The sequence below is a fragment of the Streptopelia decaocto genome, assembly GCF_964273445.1.
Source record: "Streptopelia decaocto genome assembly, chromosome: 3".
Lineage (NCBI taxonomy): Eukaryota > Metazoa > Chordata > Aves > Columbiformes > Columbidae > Streptopelia > Streptopelia decaocto.
In genome coordinates this window covers 1,859,711-1,877,121 of record NC_138656.1, presented here as the reverse complement: position 1 = coordinate 1,877,121, position 17,411 = coordinate 1,859,711, and the positions used below count along the sequence as shown (strand labels likewise).

Sequence of the window (17,411 nt, the reverse complement as noted above, 5' to 3'; positions counted from 1 at the left end):
TATATTACAATGCATGAAAATAATACCCTGTCTTTAATCCAACATATGGTTTTCATAAAAGATGAACTTAAATTACAGAGCAACTGGGGTGGGGGGAAGGAAGGGTAGCAAGTGAACACGAGGACAGACAATTTACTACCTTAATATTAATACAGGAGGAAAAATACCTTCCTGGCAAAACCCATTCACAGAAGGATGAAAAGTGAATTTTCAGGGAAATTCCCTTCATCCAACACAGCAGTTGGAAAGAATGTAAGTGCAATCCTTCGCTCCCCCAACCTCAAACAGAGAGGAATTGCCCAAAGACTTTCAGATACCTCCAGATTTTCACAGCTAGTTTGCAATATGTATTTCTGCATCTCAGATCTCCAGAGAGCTCGGTTTCCTCCTGCTAAATCTCATTTATAGTCTGGCCAATTCCCACCCCGAATCTTCTAGGAGCCTCCTGATCTCAGGTGCACACAGCTAATTCTTCTTAGTAATTTATCTTATCCTTCTTTTCAGCTAATTCAATTACTTCTTCATTAGCGATACAAGACAAAGAAGAAAATAAAACCAGTGTGTGCACATATATGTATATAAAACTAGTGCATATATATATATATATATATTAAAAAAAACAACTAGTTGTGAGGTACTTATGGGAGAGAACTTTTCAGGACTTTGCAGGCGGAACAGCAACAACAGTAATGATGGATTTGTAACCGGAGTTTCCACTCAACTCTTCTGCTTTATCTGACCCTCTGGTTAAAATGTGCTCATCATGGTGAAGATGTTGATATGTAGCTACACTGGCCTAAATGTAATTTTGGTGCACACCATGGAGGTTATGAAGAATACTAAAAGGCACCATTTTCCACCTTTTAAAATTGCTACAGGCACATGTGCCAAAGCCGATTTCCTGAGAGCTCTTACCATTCACCTCGCTGTGCTGCAATATCGAAATAGAATATTGTTATCTGCAGTGCAACTAAATGATGCTACAAAGGTGATTACAGAGTAAAGGAGAAAGCTGATGAACCCTACAAAAATAAGCATTCTGTAAAGAGGAAAGTGTTTCTGCTATCACAGATGGATTATGGTAAATACTACGTACAGTCGGAAGTGTACAGTCAAAATTATTTCAGAGAGTTTGCTGCATGGTACCACAACAGCCTTAAATATTTGAGCGATCCAAAAAAGTGCCCCATGGTGTGCTGCTGAGATCCACGGCAGCGCTCTCCTGGTTATCAGCTCAAGAACCAGGAGAATTTGTGGAGATTGAGCTCCAGAGCACGTTCCAAATTAAAAAACAACACACCCTACCTCAAGAAACTGGATTTTCCTCAAGCAGCAAGTCAAGATATCCCAAGTTCTGCAGTCCCACTGCAGCTCCACTCTACAGTCTCTACTGTTACCATATGCTTGGCTTAAAACCAGGGACCACTTTACTCAAGGCTTATTTGGCCCCTGTGCTCTTGCAATGGGATCACCCAAGGACCCAGCTCAGCGTCGTGGTGGTGAACAGGAACAACTTTGGCTTAACAGGGAGTATAAATTCTGCCTGATGAGGACACATCTACCTTGTGCCAACTGGTTCGGCGGTGCTTACACAGCTGTTCAATACACACAAACTTCTCAAATCCGATCTTTTCATTAAAAATTAGCATTAAAAGACGCTCAGCTAAAGTGCTCATGCAGTGTCATAGGTATTACTTAAGTCCACGAAGTGCCCCGTGGGCGTTCTGCAGGTATAACACATGTGCACGTCCTGGAGGCACAAACTCAGCAACCCCCGGGAGGAAATTTGTTGAAGGAGCAGCACTTCCCAGCAAACGCACATGGGGAGCGCTCCCCGAAACAAGGGTTCCAGTATAAGCGCGCTCAGAACCTGCTCCAAAGGAAGCTTTGCTTATTTATGTTCTGGAGACAGAGCTGAGCCCTCAGTATCTCGTTTTCCATAGTAAGTCGAACAAAGCGCGTCTTTGCCAAGGCTCGCTAATGAGCCCAGCGTGCCTCGGGAAAAATGTAAAATATACAAACAAACTCACTGTCAGATGCGTTTTTCCAAGGCCTGGCCTGAAACTCAGAGAAACAAGAAATAAATGTTATGTCCCTCCAAATCTCTTACAAACTCTGACGAAGGAAAAAGAGAAAGAACAACACACAAGCTTGATTTGCTGGCCAAATCTCCCAGCTGCTTTTGCAATTCATAACGGGGCTGGCTGAAGAGTCGGTTCATTTTTATAAATCCAGTTCCTTTGCACAAAAACGTTACTTTAATAACATCCAAATCCTGATTATTTGGTGCTTAAAACCAAACTTAGTTAAAAGACGGTGCCGTTTCCTGCAGTGTAATCTCATGCGCATGAAAAGACCTGTGAGTTTCTTTTGGAAAGCGTGTGGCCCTTGCAGAAGCGCCGCTGGTGCTCAGCGCTGAGGATGAGTGCACCGGAGCAGAAGAAGAAGAAATCAAGAGCACAAGATGGCATCTAAAATCCTGGTGATCAGCACAACTGTCAAAATATGCGAGACCATAAAACTTCAGAAACCACAGACGTTCAAAATTGGACTAATTGCTGATCAATGCAAGTACCAAACCGACAGTATCACTCCAAATCCACCAATGTCAGGTTTTGAGAGATATATTTCATTCTATTTCCTACATTTCACCAGGGCTGATCAGCACTGGATTCACAGGGATTCTTCTGCCTCTCGCAGGTGTGACATTTGCAAAGATTCCTAAGCTAACTTTTCTGTTTTGCTTAAAAATTCACAAGCAGCAAGTGTTTTGTACCCGAACGGTTGTAATCAGAAATCAGAAAACATTTTTGTTCCATATGCACGCAGTTATTCACTCAACTGTATAACTTTTGTGTGCGAACATGCACACTGCACACAATTGTTGCTGCAACCTGACTCACCCGAGCACGTTCTCTTCGACATTAGTTTTTTTTCCTGTCGAATGACACGAAAATAACCATCTAGGAAGCAAACGTGTTTCTCAGAAGCGCACAGGCTGGCCTTGCCACAAAGCCTTTTTCCGCTTCCAAGCTCCATTCCTCAAAATAGCTGCAGCTCGGAAGTTTTTCCAGAGGGCTGGCAGGACAAAAAGCCGCTTTCACATGCGACTTGCTATGGAGTGACAGTGAAGGGTCTGGACGGGTCCTGATCGGATGGACCTTTCCTCCACCGTACGCACCCCAAGGCTTGATGGAGCTACTTCTCGTAATGTGCTTCTCTTCAGCACAGACACCACATTTACACAAGTAAATACTGTCATTTCTGACTTCTTATAGACTTTGTGCCGTACCATGGGCTGATTTGAAGCGAGTGCCATCAAGCACAGACAGGGAGCATCACCGAGGGGGTGAAACAGCAGCAACCTGGAGCTCAAAAGCCCCCGTCTCGTCTCCTCTCCTCCAAAGTCAGTCGTGCGGTATTGCAGGGATGGGATGACGAGGACCTGAGAATTGCAGAGTTTGCTGCTCCACAAACACCCGGTTTGAGCCGTCAGAGCCCATTCCTACTAAAACAAACATTGAACATGTGCAAATACTAAAAGATGGATTTCCTGTTTGAACAGTCAGCACAACAGAATATTGCCAAAAGAATCATTGCAACATCTGTCAACGTAACCAACCGACTACCAGCCAGCAAACAGGACAACCATCATCTGTCATCAAGAGACAGAAAGAACGTCCCAGCAAAGCCTTCCTACAACAAATTCCAGCCCAGAGACAAACCACAAGCAGGACAGGGTGCAAGCAAAAGAGTGGCTGTGTTCTCCTACCCTCCCCTCCATACCCAAAGAAGCAAATGATCCCCTCGGGAGTGAAGGACCCTTTGGTGCTGGGCTCAAAGGACTCACGGAAGCAGCAAAGGAACCACATTCTGGCCCCATTCTGCTCTCCCCAGAGATTTCACTGTCACCACTGTGCCATTTCCACAGGGCTTCCACGCCTGCCCAGCTGTCCACAACAGACACGTACAGCCACTGTCACGATGGCAAAGACAAGTCGTTAATATCAAGAGACTGTGCTTCAAGCTGGCTTTTTTTAAATAAATATTTCCAAGGTCTTTGCTCATTTTCTAAGCATTTGCGTATTTATCATCACTCACTTTCAACCAGTTGATAATAAAAATGTGGAATGAAGCTCTGAGGGCAGAAGCGTCGCTGCTGGCAGCTCGTTGCTGGTGTCCGCTGGTTCCTGCTGCGGTGTCCCTGTCCCAACACCTTCCGCCAGGACAGCTGGACTCGGCAAAGCTGTTTGTGCAGTGGGAGCCCCTCAGGCCACGAGAGACGTTACTGCACCATGAGACATGACACTGATGCACCTACCGGCATTTTTAACCTATTTGAGGAAACAAAAGTTCCTCTTCGGCCTGAACACGTGAGAAGTTATTACAGGTGTGTGCTGTGAAAGGGTAAATGTTATCGATTTTGCAGCCATGCTTTAAAAATTATGTAAAAAAACTAAAAAGCGGAAGCCAAATTCAATCTAGTCTAATTTGACCAGCCAGTTCATAGATCCTGCAGTGCCAAAGAGGAGGCTTCTGGCCACAAACGGCCAGGGGAAAGTTCCCTTTGTGAACCCGCTGCCAGTGGAAATCTGGTGAAGATTCTGAGGCAGTTCTTGCGACTGTGGCGTACGGAACGTGCCAGCGGGAAAAGAGAAAAAGAGACAAAAAGCAAAGAGGAAGAGCAAAGCAGAGCAGTTTAGAGTGTCCCAGAAGATGCTGAAGGAAGCCCAGCAGCACCAAGACACGGCCCATTTCCAAACGCTCCCCGATACCTGCAGGGACAGAGCTGGCCCGCTCGCCCGGGCGCTGGAAATGTGAACGGGGCCCTTAACGGCCAAACCCCTTTTTCCTGTTTCTATTTTAAACTACAAGGAGCCACTCAGAGCTTGTGGAAGGCAGCAGGGCTGTAAATCTCGGCAGGCTCAGGGCACCTAAAGCACCAGAATAAAACGTGTTGCAAGTTTGCTGACTGCTCTGTGTAACACCATAAAATCACAGAAAGTCAAACTGGAGAGGGAAGGGGGGAAAAGGCCATTTCCACTGCTCAGGGCTGACACCTGCATGAGCGTAATTAACACTTCCACTAGTTTACATTGTTCCCAGCTCACTTCCAACATTGCCAATGGTAGTTTCCCTCGATCCTTTGTGAAACCACCCTGGACATAACCCACCTCATTATCAAGAAGCTCTTCTCAATATCCAAGCTCAGTGTTCTTTTTTCCTTAATTTTCTCTTACCAGCCTTAATGATGCTTTTGCCCTCATTCTAAATTACTCCTTCATTACTTTGGTATTTAATGTTCTCCCTCTCCCTGATCACTGGTGAAACAGTTACATTCAGAAAACCCCAAGACGAACACAATTAATTAATGTGAAAATTTTGTAAATCGCTACCTGCATCGATAAAAACTCCACTTGACAATGAGCCGCTTAGCGCTCCTGCACAATAGCAAAGCCTACCCCGATAGCTTGGGTTCCATTATTTAACACCAAGTTTGGAGGATAAAGACCCAAATGCATCTTTAACCACCCTGCGCAGCTACAGAGCAGTTTCTTGAGGAGAGGACGCGCAGTTTGAAGCGGCGAAATCCAGCTGGCTGAACGATCCATACAGCTGCGGCTTCCCTCAGCTCTTAAATAAAATATTAGGGTGTGTTTCTATTGTTTGTGAGCTGTCATCAGCCCATCTCTCAGCTGACGGAGGTTAAAGGCTATGTAGATTCCTGGGACAGCTGTTTGGTAATTGTCACAGCCAGTTACTTGGTAACCCAGGAATGGCAATCTCAGGAGGTAGATTCTTGGTTGCTAAGCGATAAATTCAGGTAAAATAACCTTTTCCTGGCTTTTATTGCAACTACAGGCTCCAACTGTATTTTTTGCTTCCCAGGGATGGGATTTAAAATTATTGCTGAATAACTTTTCTGGGATCTTATTCAGCATTCAGCGTGGGTTAAATGAAGTGGCACTATATTCCGTTCTTATTTAAACGGATAAATCCACAGCAGACTTCCTACAGCATGTTGCGGCACGTGTAGCTAATTTGCTGGGTATAAAAGAGTGATTTACACAATAACTGGCTGAGGAAAACAGAAAAAGAGGCAGGGTGCCCTGCAAAAAGGACTTTGTGTTCCTATTTCCTTCCCTTTTTCAGTTTGGGATTTTTTAGTATTATTATTTTTAAGAAAATGCAACACAGAGGTTTGAGCTGAGCCAGATGCTTTTGTGACTAACGCTTGCTAAGCAAACCACCGAAGACCTCGCTGCCCTTGGCAGCGTTATAGGGGTCAAACCTCCACACGTACGTGCGGTTCTGTAGCAATTCTTCCCCCATGTGTCACAAGAAGGAGCACTCAGACATCCCCCCGGCTTCAGTGCCAGCTCTCGGTGTTCCTTCATTTCTTCACCTATGAAACGGAGATACTGGCAAGACTTATTTTTCCACATCGCAACCTTATTTATGAAGGCCTTGGAGGACAAAATCTGCTCTTGCCCAACAGACTCGTAATTTTCTCATGTTTCATTAGCAGAGATCCAGCTGTGCACAGTGGGGATGGCAAGTCCCTGGCGATGGGTTCGCTTGGCCCCGGCTGTCAGCAGCTCGTTCTACCTCCAGATGTGGTATTCGTGTCAACAATCACCGTTTCTTTCCTCCAAAGGAGATCTGCGAAAAGAAGTTGGCTGAACTGGCTGCGCTGACCCCATCTTGCTAGGACTAAGAGGACAGAGAAAGGTTCTGACTGGGGTTTGGCTGCTGGGTGCACGCAAAGGCTCAGCACGGGCTTCGCTTTGTCCCCAAGATCGGTGTGGCCACCTACACGTGTCCGTCACAAGCACAAGCAACCACCAAAGGTGGTGGTAGCACCCACAGAGCACCTGGCTCCCCTTTCTAGGGGTCTCTGAGCAGCATGAAGAAAATCCCATCACACTTCTCATCACTGCCCAGCTTCTCTCCCATCGGATCTGAAGGATGATGTGCTGGTCCATGCTCTGGGAACACGCTGTCAATATTTCACGTTCCTTCCGGAAACAACCAGCAATGTTGAGATGATTTCCCAGACACACTGGAAGGGCTGTTACAGGGCGCTCTGGTCACTTATGTTCCTTTCAAGAGCAAGAAATCAAAAGTGTTCCCTTGTCCGCACCCTCACACAATAACCCAGGACATGGGAACATGGAGCTTGCAGGAGGTATCAATCTGCCAGCAGGCAGAGGAACTTTCAGGAATGATTTGGGCAGCCAGTTCTGCTACAAAGCCCAGTGAATAAAACCAAATCTTGTTGTCAACTCAAGCATGTTCAGATTTGACATATTCACTTGAGCAGTAACAAGAAAAGTTATGGTTTACAGTGAGACAAAAGGCACATTTTTCAGTGACACTGCAGTTCTGGGGAAGTGAGAAGCTCATTTGCTAATGGAAATGCCCTTCTCTTCTCTCTAAACAAAAATTATATAGAATCATAGAATCCTTTTGGTTGGAAGAGACCCTCAAGGTCATAGAGCCCAACTGTTACCCCACTCCTGGCACTGCCCCATGTCCTGAGAACCTCATGTCCGTCTGTCCAGCCCTCCAGGGGTGGTGACTCCAGCACTGCCCTGGGCAGCCTGTTCCAATGCCCCACAGCCCTTTGGGGAAGAAATTGTTCCCACATCCAACCTCAACCTCCCCTGGTGCAACTTGAGGCCGTTTCCTCTGCTCCTGGCGCTTGTTCCTGGGGAGCAGAGACCAACACCCTCCCTGCTACCAGCTCCTTTCAGGCAGTTGTAGAGAGTGAAAAGGTCTCCCCTCAGCTCCTGTTCTCCAGGCATATCATAACATGAATTATTTTGACCAAAATTCACATTTCCCCCAATCTGACTTTTTTGCAACATACATTTGGAGGAAAAAAAAAGTGCATTAGTAAGGAAGCGATTGCTCCTGTCAAATCTGGGACTAAAGCTAGTGCAGGTAAAAAGAAGAATGGACAGTGGCTTTCAAATGCAAAAAAAGCACAGAAGGAAAACACAGTAATTGGGAATGGCACGGGGTGGGCATGGCTCCGATTTGGCACTACAGGCTTTAGAGAAAATACACACATTTCAATATATCTAACATAAAACTAGTAAGAGATTATCAGGTTAAATCTAACAATATTCTACACCCATCTATAAACCACCCATCCCAACCCATTTCACCTCCTCTTATGTATCCAAAAAAAGGGAAAATATTGGCTTCTATGTAATCCCAAGCTGATCCAGCAGCTACGGAGTCAATGAAAATGCTCCCATTGCCTCCAGGACATTTCAGATCAGGCTCGTAGTAACAGAGAGTCTTATAGCCGGGAATTCTCTGTTCCTGAAGGAGAACATCTCCTAATGGGCCTCGTACCCCAGCCTTCCCCAACCTCAGAAACACTCGTGTCAGGAAACGAGGTGCCATCTTTTGTGAGACATTTCCAGGCAGCTTTGAATGCTGAGAAAAATTAACTCGATACAGCAACCACATTGATAAAGGGTTAGTAAATACGTTTCAAAATGCTACGAAGACCTACCTCAAGAATTAAGTGCAATATTATACCTGTGTCATGCAGAAGGGAAACAAATGTGCATTTTTCTACACGATATTATCATTCTGTGCCTAGGATCCATTTCTTCCCTTAAAACAGCACTATTTTCATATTATTCTCTATCTTTTTAATGTTTCAGGAGATAATTAAACTTTTAATAATTAAGCAAAGCTTTCCTCAGCACGGCCAGGCCCTGTGTGTGTTTGCTGATTCTCCCGCTGCTCGGCCAGCGAGCCTTAGTACCTAAAGCACGAGCGATTAAACACGCCGCCACTTCTTGGGACACAGGCAAATGTAAAGGAGAACAGAGAAGGTGAAGATTTTTAAGTCAAGCAAACCTTAAAATAGCACCCTCCTCGCCTGTCATTTTTCTACCTTGACAAGATCTCCAGCAAAAAATTTTGCATTTTCAGTCTCACAAAAAAGCCATGGGTTCTCCAGCAATGAGGCAACGGAAAAAATCAATACTTGCCATGTACCATGTAACCAATAGAATAAGGGCAATGATTTATGTATGGATGGATGCAGACTGAATCAGCTGGGGCCTCAAACAGAGGGAGCGAGAGAGAAGGAGAGAGAGAAAGAAGGTGTGGGGGTGAGCCGGACTGCAGCGATTATTCCTCCACTATGGCCAGATTGGTTTTTTTCTGCAGCAATAATCCCCCTGTGTAGCACTGCAGGACAGAGAGGACAGAGCAGCCATGTGTGGAGCATGGGGGGGACCAGCTTTTCTCTTTTTGCCTCAGAATAAGGATGCTCTGTTGAATATTGAGGTCCAGTCAAAAGGAAGAACGCTGTGCGGTCTGCACCCGGCCGTCCTCCAGCCGCTCCACCCTCCAACGCCAGCCACTGGGGCAACGAGAAATAGTTGAAAGAGAGTCAAATTATCAACAGGATCAAAAGGGACCATCACTGCTTCATGGCAAGAAAAACAGGAAGGGCTTCCCGAAGAGAACTACTGAAACCCCAGGAGTTTCTGCTGAGAATATAGTTTTGTAAATTGGATACAGCACTATCAGGTATTTAATGGCTGTGGTAACTTTTAGGATGTCTAATACTGCTGTTGATTTAAGAACAAAAGCATCAAGAGAAAATATACTTATCTGTTTGTGTGATGTAGGCTACCACTAAACACTTATCCAAACTACATGCAATGCTTTGTTGCTGTACTATTAATGAATATCTAGTAGACGACTTTAACATGACAGTAATTTGCTACAGAAATGTCATCCTCTTTGATTAAAAATACCTCCTCTGTAGTTTGTGCAAATCGCTAAAATGATCGTAAACCCTTCTGCAATGCTTTAGATATTCAGAATGTATTTACATTTTTGAGAATCAGACGTTCATTCAGTACTTTCAGTATTGTAGTTTGCCATGAACTAATCTTGTTACAATTAATATTTCTGCCACAAATACTGAATCAATTATCTTTTCTCCCTATAATGTTTCCACAACATTTAAACCGTGGTATTATCAGTCTTTCTCTTGAAAGGCATCATATTTTTAGAGAATTCTACAGAACAATAGGAGGCCACTAGTTAAACACACCAGCTTTGCAATGTTAGATCAATTAAAGCTTTGAGAATTGTGCTCTGTTTAAAAGCCTCGCATTTCATAGATGTCTGTGAATTTATCGGCTCAGAAGAACACTGAAATAATTTCATTTCCGACTTTCCACAACATATGTATGATAATATGCTAGCGAGATTAATCATTAACTACCAAACTACATTTGTCTGGTTTATGGTGAAATTATCAATGAATAGATGAACAAAATGTAATTTAAGTATAAATAGGTTTTTGTTTTCTAAAGAATGTGATTGCATTTTACCAGACTTTGCACCTGAATTAACAACATTCCTGACTATTTTGCTTTGGTATTACCTACCTAGTTCTTTTCTATAAGTTATACTATGCTTAGCATAACATAATGTTCACCTGTATGGACATATCAAAATACCTGTGCTGCAGTAAAACAATACCCTATAAATAGTTTGTATTTCATTTCCCATTCAGTTGACAATGCAGACAACAGTGTATTTCAGAGAATGAAAGTATGAAACACGTTATAAAGCAGAGTAAGTATACACAGCTCATTACTAATTCGGTCAGAAAATTCTTCTTGTGGCAAACACTCCACCCCAGTAACAACCACCAGTTCCTCCAGCTTTACTAATCCCACAAATTAACATCTTGATGAATTCGAACATTTCTCAGGCCTTAACATTCTGTTAGGCTAAAAGGTAAAAAGCTGTAGCCTGTGTACCGAGGAAAGCACGACAGAACACAATCCACAAGTGAAGACACCTTAACAGCACGTTCTAATGTAGAAAGAATACGATGTGCGTAATTTAATGGGATTTCTCCAACTCCTTGAAGTCCTGAGAACAGAGCAGGTGAGCGACACGCTTACCTCGGAACAACACGTTTTAATCCTTCACCTCCCGCCTTCTCTCTCTCTTCAATGAACAGAGCAGCAGAAACTCCACGGCCAGGGCTGGACTTGTGTTCTGAGCTTCGGCCCGAACGCCCGGACCAACGGGGTCTGCAAATGGACAGGGAATAACATGAAAAGCTCGGCACCAGCCCAAGGGAAAATGACACCAAAGCAGGTAACAGTTCTCCGCAGCACCACGACCAGGTGAGTTATACGAGCAAACAATGATTTGGAGTCAGTGACGTGGAAATCGTTGTTGCAAATGAATGAAAGCACATTGCTTTGAGCCTGGAGCTCCACTGGGTTGAGAATCTGAAATACAAGCTCGTGGAGTGAAAGGCATCTGAGCAAAGGCCTGTGAGTGTCACCCAGGTGTAAATGGAGCCAGCAGCCGACAGCTCATCTTAAAGTAGCAGCCAAATTCTATGTTATAGATAAACAAAAGGCAGGTGCACTATCCGTGCTGGAATTCTGCATCTCCACACAGTGCACTCTCTGCTCCACTATTTCAGATGGCAAACAAACTTTAAAAGCTGAAGAATATTGTTACAGTTAGGAAAAGATTATGAAAATCATATCTGCAATATAGAAAATTATTTTAATATTTGACATGAAAATCTTTTTCGTGTATGTTTGTTTCTATACAGCATACTACACTCTCGTTTCAGATTACCATTTGAAAATACACGTCAGTTGAAGGGTGCTCTGATGCTGAAAATCCACAGCTGTATTAATAAAAGCTGATGCATAAAAATGCTGGAGAAAAAGCCTCCTATTCAGCATTTTAAAAGAAGGCAAAGATTTTTAGAGGATGTTTTTCCTTAGCATGCTTTCAGCTTTTGGTAGAAGAAATACAGAGTTAGGGCACAGACCTGCTCCCATTTACACTAACGGTGAGATTACCACTAATATTAATGCAAGTATTTCAGTTGACATCTTCTTAGCATTTTAAATACTTGTGCTTTGGGAACAAGAGCAAACCAAAGGAAGATGGTGAATGACTTTGTGCAGCATTCTTGAAAGATGTGTTGTAACAAATGTGTTATTTTGAATTCCTTTTCAATACCAGAAAAGAGACGCATACAACTGTGTGTTAATATGCCTTGAAATGAACATGCTAACATTTCTCATTTCTCTTAAAAGCAATTTGGTAAGTTAAAATTGTTGGGGTACACACATGTAGAAACATACACCTAAAACTTCCTCCTACATTAATTCAGGTGTTGTGATTTGTCAAATAATAAGGAAATGTTGCAGAATTTACTTGATTGAAATGCTCTAGAAATGAGAACACTGTAGATCAGCAACATGTAGATTTTTGATGTCTTCCCAATTTTTTGTCCTTGTGTGGCCAAAGAACCCTCGATATTTGTTAGAAACCGCTAAACTACTTCTGGAAATGTGCAGCACCCTCAGCTCCAGCTGAAAACACCAGTTACTGGGGTCAGGAACATCACCAGATTCAGCCTAAACCAAACCAAAGCAGACCAGAGGATTTCACAGAACTGTCATATGTATTGCAATGTGTCAAATATAGTAAACAGGAGAAAAAAAAAGCCTTATAGGAGCTGATTTGGAAAACGGCAGCTCCACATGTGCTGCAAAGAACCTGCTGTTCCCTAGGCAAGGCCTTCGTGTTGGGAGAAAAACGTGAAAACATAAACGGCCCTTGTTATTTGCCATATAAGAAACCCAAAATATTGGCGTATCAATACACTTTTGGACCCACTGGATAGCTGGCGGTCATCACCTGCAATGACTGGAATTGCATTTGGTTTTTGCTATCGTTTCCAATACTTACATTGCGCAACATCCCCCTGATTCCTTTATCTCATGCAAACCATCCCAGCTCTGTCAACGGCTCCTGAATTTCTAAAGAGGTGCCATCTCCCTCCCTCTTTTATCCCTCCTGAAATTTTCTGACCCCAGATCGTAAGATAGAGCAACGTCTGTGGATTAAACAGTTCTCCAGGAGTCACCTCAGAAACCACTCTTAATAGTAATAGATTTTTGTTTCTTCTCCCAATGATATTTCCATGGCAACATTTTCCCGTGCGCTGGTGGCTGGGTGGGGGTTCCCGGGCGGGCTGGCTCCTGGGCAGCTTCATTTGCTCCGCTCCTTCCCCAAAGGTCAGCGGAGGGCAGCAGGAGCCAAAGGGTTAATTACTTTTCCTCACCAGGGTTAAAGTCGCACAGATTGCTATTGAGACAACTGTATGGACGACCCGCAGGTTTTTACATCCAAGCTTTTTCTCCTGTGGCAGAGCAAATGTTGGCAGGGAAAGCAGCCAGGGGGAACAGCCCCGCGAGCTGCACCCCACACGCAGCCCCACGCTTTTCGCTCGGGCTACTCACTCTTAGTGCCGTTTTGCGCAGTTTTGCCCAGACCACACGGATTGAGCGCAAAAGCTATCAACAGCCAAGGACATGCTCAGTGATTTCTCTATTCAATGGATTTGAACAATATTTCAACTTAAATATTTGAGGAGAGCCGGTTCCCCCAGATGCTCTGTTTCACTAGCCTCACGTTCATCACTAATGGCACTTGTTTCCCTCAAAAGACTGAGTGGGGATTGCAGGTTCTGGCTCCTTCCTTAAGCCTCCCATGGAAAGAAAGTTCTTACTTTTTGTGGTACACTCTCCCATAAATGTTACAATGGTAAAAGTCAATAATGCAAAGCAAGAGAAAAAAAAAAGGGGGGTGTCACCTTTCTCAGCCTTAGCTTTAGCCTCCTATCTTCTGGCTACTCTTTTCAAACTCGGTGTTGACTAAATTACATAAATAAACGATAAAAGGATCAGGCACTGATGATTAAAATATCCATTACAAATCAGGGAAGTGCAACTCAGCTTCTCGATTGATGCGTTGCTTTGTAAACTCAGCAGAAGTTATAAATAATCGCAACGCTGATAAACGATAAAGGGAAGATTTGGTAATCAATCAATTCAAATGGGGCTAAATGGAAGAATAATGCATCATTTATATTTGGCTATATTGTGCGGTATGTAAATTATTGAATACTTGCTATAGCACTTTCACATCAAAGAGGTGGTGGCCAAACAGCCGATGATAAGCAGAATGATCCGGGTTCGGCCCTGGCACGCTGTTCGACCATCTGCGCGCACGCGGGGGCTGGCGGGGAGCCGGGGGCCTCGGGAACCTCCTCTCCTGCTCTCTGCTCACCAGTGACATCTTCCTGGCTACAGCACCTGCTGCCTTCCAACCTTCAGGTATTAATTCCCAAGAAATCATGTTAAGCAGGATTACAGACAATACCATTACACTAAGGCTAAATGCATTACGGGGACTACCCACCAAGAAAGAGCTTCAAACACCAGAAGCTAAGAGTTAAAATTTCATATATAACTTGCGTCTGTAATGTATAAGAGATGCTAAGAGATGTTATGAAAAGCCGTTTCTTAAAGGCACTCAATCTTAATTCCATTATGAAATGACCCTGTAGAGTGCCCACATAGTTACAATTTGTTCTGAACTCTGTTTGCAATCTTATACTTCACTAAATGAATTAAGATGCTGAATTTGTCAGAAAGGGAATTCCCGTTTCTCTTTTGCTGCTGGTGACGCGAGGTGCACGTGGGTCGGGCAGCAGAGGCCCAGCGGCCCACAGCCACCACGTGCATTCTGCAGGCCTGGGCTTTTCTCTATGAGGAAATTAGGAATTTCCAACCATTAACGATCTGTGCATTCTGAATTTCCCAGATTTTGGCTCTCCCTGGAGTTAAGGCGAGTGTTGACGATCCTTTCCCTTCGCCCTGTCCATACAGAGCAGGGCAGACGCAGGAGCTGAGGGCGCTTCTCTGCTAACTTCTCTAGTACTGCAAGTCCTTCTGTCCCACCTGCTCGGAAAAACTGGGCTTTTCAGGAGAACACATAAACATCCAGGGCTGGATTAAAACATCCAGGGAAGTCCTAAGTAAACTCAGACAGCTGTCTCGGATTAACCTGCTTCCTTAGGACTCAGAAACAACAAGAAGGGCCGCAAAGTGCTGACGCTGGCCAGGGAGCCAAGGAACATTTATTCACTATTTTTTCATCCTTAATTTAAAATATACTGTATCCAATTTTATTCACTAAACATTCTTATGGCCAAATGCAGGCTTTCAGACTTGCTATTGAATCATTATGTGACTTGATATAGCTACGAGTACTTTCATAGATTTAAAAGACAGAAATGGCAAAACCCAGGACTAAAACATAAATTTCAGCTGCCGTTTCCTTTAGTAAACCTCCAGTAGGGTACCACAATCACTAGGGATTTGTAAAAGGTTATTTGGATACACTTTTGCACCTACAATGACTGAAAATGGCACAAGCTTGGAAAAGACGGACTGGACAGACATTTTTGTCCTTTGAAATCTTCCTCTTGGCTTTCTATTGTTGATTTATAATGAGACTGAGAAACAGCACCTCTGCAAACCACCTAGTCTTCAAAAAGAGGCATTTCTCTCCAAAGTACACCTTGCCTTGCTCACTCTGCTTTTGTGCTCCAAAATTATATCGGGTTTAGGTGAAAAGAACAGTTGGAACCCCCAGGATGTTGAAGCTGTTTCCTGATGTTTTATTCATTTCACCCATTTTTCCTACAAAGCCCAATCTCAACCTCTGAGGGCAAAGATTTCCCAGGTTGAGAGCAAGCGGGATCTGTGTGTGTTAACTGCAATGTCACCAGGAAAAACACACAGGAAAAACACCCACCCTGGTGGCCCCAGACAGGTACTCACTTCCACACTCTGACCCTCAGCATCTTCATTTTCCATTGGCTTGTAAATCCCAGCTAATTAGAAGATTCACTACTCCTTATGATTCCTGACTTTCACAGTTTCTAATTAGTCTTTTTGGCAGTCTATTACCTAAATTGTGATATTCCACTTGGTAAGGTAAACGATAACCCAGCATCACCATTTCTCCTTGGCATTATTTACCTCGTGGTAAAGTAATTTTGTTCTAAGGACAGCACGTTTCAACTTTGCAATTAAACTGGGAGTCAGTCAAATGAAGAAAGGTGAAAGGAAACAAAAACAGGTTGAACATTAACTCCCGTTTTCTGTTCCAAAGTGATTGCTCAGATTAGGAGCCTTAGTTGGGAAGCTGTTAGAAGGTTGCAGCCCCAGATAGTGCTGAAGGTCTGTACACGAGACAGGCACAAAACCGCTGCCCGCGGGGTCAGGCACGGTCCCCGCTCACCTGGCAGAGCTGACGGGGACAATTCTGCACCCAGTTCTCAGCCGCTGCGGAGTCACTCGGGAAGAACACACCGAGAGGTAAGAGAGGCATAAAGATCAACCCTAAACTTAGAGGAAGTTTCATCCAGAGGGCAATGCAATGTAGGATGATGAGGGATGGTTTCCATTGCAGGAGGAGGTGGATGAACGTGTTATTTCATCAGAGCAATGCAGGTTTCTGGAAGTTGTGGACCCACCAGGTCCACAGCTGTTCAATATCACAATAGTTGTTCAGCACAAATTCTAACATCAACCAGATCACCTCTGGAGCTGGTCAGTAAGTAATTGATAAACCACGGATCTTTCTGGAAAAGAGAGCACAAGCAGCTTGTCCAGGAGGATTTTCTTTAGCAAAAATAATTTGAGCAACAAGTGGTAAATATTTTTTACCTCCATCTTCATCCAGTGCAGCAGAATCACTGCGCTGCTTTTTAGATTTCCAATCTGAAGATCAGCAAACAAAATCGCCACTTGCTGCTCATCTCTCAGCCATTGCTGCAACACCTGAGCTGGCTCAGGCAACCCAGCTCCAAGAATAAACCTGAGCGGAAAATACGCCTTAAAAAATCTACAATTCTCCAGTCCATACTCATCACCCAAAAGGCGCTAAAAGAAGTACTACGTTATAATTTCTTATTGTCATTAGAATATTTAGCTGAAGTCAGTTTAGGTAAGACCTAGCGGGTAGTTAAGTCGATACCAGTATCTGAATTTGGTTCGGGCAGCTCCCACCACCAGGATTCGCAGGATGAAATCAACCTCATCTCTGCGCGCAATATTTTATGCCTGGAGGTCTCTGTATTTCCCCATCCAAAAGGCATTTCTGCACACAAAATGAGCAGATTATCCGAACAGTTCAGTATCACACCCAAAAGTGCTCTTTGCAGGCGCAATTATGCATTCAAAGCTTGCTTAAACAGCACTAACAGTTTAATGATCTTTGGGGAAAATCTATTGTAGTTTATATTTGTAAGGGAGCAGATTTCTCCCCATATCCAGTACCAGTCCTTTGTCAAATAATGATTTTAGGAAAGCAAACGAGCAAGATGCAAAAGCACTACTTTTTCTCCACCAAAATGAATTTCAGAGAAGGATAAAAAGACTATTCATGCCTAACTCTGCATCGCTTTCCTATGGTTGCTCTCATTGTGCAAAGAAACAGAAGATTCAGGAAATTAGTCG

At 43.8% G+C, this 17,411-nt stretch overlaps 1 protein-coding gene across 1 annotated transcript in view; it reads right to left on the bottom strand.

Annotated features, from left to right (window-relative positions):
- The window catches only part of CCDC85A (coiled-coil domain containing 85A), a 99,745-nt gene extending 88,651 nt beyond the window's left edge, over positions 1-11,094 (bottom strand). Inside the window, exon 1 of the mRNA XM_082049089.1 lies at positions 10,962-11,094. The gene's annotated coding sequence lies outside the window, so the exon portion shown is untranslated. The remainder of the gene's footprint in view (positions 1-10,961) is intronic.
- Positions 11,095-17,411: the final 6,317 nt, after the last annotated feature.